The sequence below is a fragment of the Penaeus monodon genome, chromosome 41, assembly GCF_015228065.2.
Source record: "Penaeus monodon isolate SGIC_2016 chromosome 41, NSTDA_Pmon_1, whole genome shotgun sequence".
NCBI classification, from domain to species: domain Eukaryota; kingdom Metazoa; phylum Arthropoda; class Malacostraca; order Decapoda; family Penaeidae; genus Penaeus; species Penaeus monodon.
Genome location: NC_051426.1, coordinates 29,542,381 through 29,546,031, shown reverse-complemented (window position 1 = coordinate 29,546,031; position 3,651 = coordinate 29,542,381).

The following is a 3,651-nucleotide window of genomic DNA, read 5'->3' as shown; positions in this document are numbered from 1 at the left end:
ACAAAAAATTTGTGGGTCCCCCCCCGTGCTTGAAATTCCCCACAAGGAGCAAAAAGATTTAAAAATACAAACAAAAAATAAGAAAAGACAACGAAAGAGACGCAAAAAATCACCGAAGGAGAAGAACTCGAAACTGAAACAAAGACTCCGCGCACTTCACGAAAGAGGAAGAAAGAGGGAGAAAAAAAACGAAAGAGAAGAGAGAGAAAGGGAGGGAGAGAGCGAGCGAGCGAGCGAGAGAGAGAGAGAGAGAGAGAAAAGGAGAGGAGGAGAGAGAGAAGGAGAGAGAGGGAGAGAAGGCAAAAGAAGAGAGAGTTAGAGAGAGAGAGGAGAGAGAGAGAGGGGGAGGAGAGGGGAGGGGAGAGAGAGGAGAGGAGAGGGGAAGAGAAAAGGGAGGAAAAAAGGGGAGAGAGAGAGAGAAAGACAGACAGACAGAGAGAGAAGAGAGAGAGAGAGAAAAGGAGAGAGAGAGAAAAAAAAAAAGAGGAAAAGAAGAGAGAGTTAGAGAGAGAAGAGAGAGAGAGAGAGGGAAGAGAGAGGAGAGAGAGAGAGAGAGAGAGAGAGAGAGAGAGAGAGAGAGAGAGAGAACCAGACAGAGATCTCCCAAAAGCAGTGAAACCCAGTTAAATAAGATCAAGCGAAAGCGAGTAAGAGGAATATTCGCGCGAATGAAGAAGCGAAGAGGAATGAGAAAAAACGAAAGAAAGTAAAAAAAAAAAAAAAAAAAAAACACTTATGAGAGAGGAGAATAAAAAATCAAAAATCGATGCGGAGAATTGATTCATTCGGAAAGACAGAGAGAGCGGGGAGAAGGGCAGAGAGGGGGGGGAGACAGTGACGGAGAAATCGATATTTGTGTATAGAAAGATTGATAGATAGATAGATAGATAGATAGATAGATAGATAGACAGATAGAGAGAGAGAGAGAGAGAGAGAGAGGGAGTGAGAAAGAGAGAGAGAAGGAGAGAAAGGGAGAGAGAGAGAGAGAGAGAGAGAAGGAGAGGGAGAGAGAGAGAGAGAGAGAGAGAGAAAACTAAAAGATGAAGAAAAGTCACATCCGAACGTCACATTACAAATAAGTTGTACATTCGAAACGAGAAAAATTTTAACTCGTCCGAATCTGCCGAAATTGCACGACTTCTCATTCACTTTATTTAAGCAAATATTAAATCTCGTGTTATCATCATAATCATTGTTATCAATATCCACCTGAACATAATAAATTGAAATTGAAAAAACTCGAATCCTGAAAATCAAACCAAAACAACCGACTCGATTAAATAAATATTACCTTAAGAAAAAATAGAGAATGAATAAATGAAATAAATATCAGCCTCCGCTTTCCTTTTCTTCCTTGAATGTAATTTTTTTAAATGGCAAAAAAGACCAAAAATATAAGTCTGTGGCTCGAGCGATAGCATTTGTTTTCCTTGTTCCCTTCATGTCAGGTATCTACCGCAAGTAAACAAGGCTCCCTGTATAATAAGTATCGTATTAAACAAAGGAACGCACACGTGTAAACACTCTCCGTAAACAGATACACATGTACACACGAGGCTTTAGAGATAAGACGACGGAAATAAGAAAGCTAAACACGCGGGAGACATGTGAATACGTAACTAGATACAGTAAGTTTGGGCAAATGGATGTGCTTTTACACACACACACACACACACACACACACACATATATATATATATATATATATTATATATATTATATATATATATATATATATATATATATATATATATATATATATATATAATATATATATATATATATATAATATACATATATATCATATATATATATATATATATATATATATATATATATATATATATATATATATATATATATATATATATATTATACACACACACACACACACACACATACACACACACACACACACACACACACCCACACACACACACACACATATATATATATATATATATATATATATATATATATATATATATATATATATATATATATATAATATATATATATATATATATATATATATATATATATATATATGTATATATATATATATATATATATATATATATATATATATATATATATATATATATATATATATATATATATATATATATATATGTATGTATATATATATTTTTTTTTTTTTTTTAATGGTAGGTTCATGTTTGAGCCGCCGTGGTCACAGCATGATATTTAATTGTAGTTTTCATGTTGTGATGCTCTTGGAGTGAGTACGTGGTAGGGTCCCCTGTTCCTTTCCACGGAGAGTGCCGGTGTTACCTTTTAGGTAATCATTCTCTCTATTATCCGGGCTTGGGACCAGCACTGACTTGGGCTGGCTTGCCCACCCAGTGGCTAGGTAGGCAATCGAGGTGAAGTTCCTTGCCCAAGGGAACAACGCGCCGGCCGGTGACTCGAACCCTCGAACTCAGATTGCCGTCGTACCAGTCTTGAGTCCGATGCTCTAACCACTCGGCCACCGCGGCCTATATATATATATATATATATATATATATATATATATATATATATATATATATATATATATAATATATATATATATATATATATATATATATATATATATATATATATATATATATACATATATGTATATATATATATATATATATATATATATATATATATATATAATATATATAAAATATATATATGTGTGTGTGTGTGTGTGTGTGTGTGTGTGTGTGTGTGTGTGTGTGGTGTGTGTGTGTGTGTGTGTGTGTGTGTGTGTGTGTGCTCGTGAGAATATCCAGACAGCCGTGCGGACCGACTACCGTGGTGCGTGGCCAGAAGTGCGTGTGCGTGCAGCGAGAGATAGGCCAGAGATAAGGATCTCGCGTACAAACCATGCGCACGAAGGCAGCGTCGTTTTCTCCAGGACATGATATCAAAGAGAAACTTCGGTTCCTCAGAGTGTTCTTCATCTGCATTTGCTCTATAAACATTAAGAATTAGGGAAGCATCGAGGGAACGATTAGCTTTGGGCGAAGTTCAAAGGAAAATAAATGGAGGTAAAGTGCAATAATTATGAGATAGAAGACTGGTGAAAAGAATGGAAGATATATGAATGTTATCGTAATTCGTGTTGCAGAAGAATGAGTCACTTAGGGATATAAATTCCCTAAGGCTAAAAAAAATAAGATTTAGCTTTTCCTTCACGTACACTCTGAACACTTCCCTCTCTTCCCCTCCCTCCCCTACCCCTTCCCTTCCTTCCACTCTCTCTTTTCCCCTTCTCTTTCCTTCCCCTCATTCAGTTTCTTTCCATTTTTCCTCTCCCCCCTCCCTTCCCTCTGCTTCTTTCCCTTTCCTTTCTTTCCCTCTTCCCTTCCTACTGTCCTCTCTCGTCTTCCTTGCATTTTCTTCCATTCTCTCTTCCCCTTTTCCTCTACTTTCTTAACTGTTCTCCTCTCCTCCTCTCTCCTCCCCCTCCTCTTCCCCTCTCCATTTCTTCTCCCTTGTCTCACATTCCATTCGCCTATTTCTCTCTCTCCCTTTCTATTTTTCCTCCACCCATCCCTTTCCCTCTCTCTCCCGCACCTCCTGCCATTCAATCTGGGTGAAAAGGGGGTTAGAATCTTTGCTATCTGCTCTTCCTTTTTTGAGGATGAATGA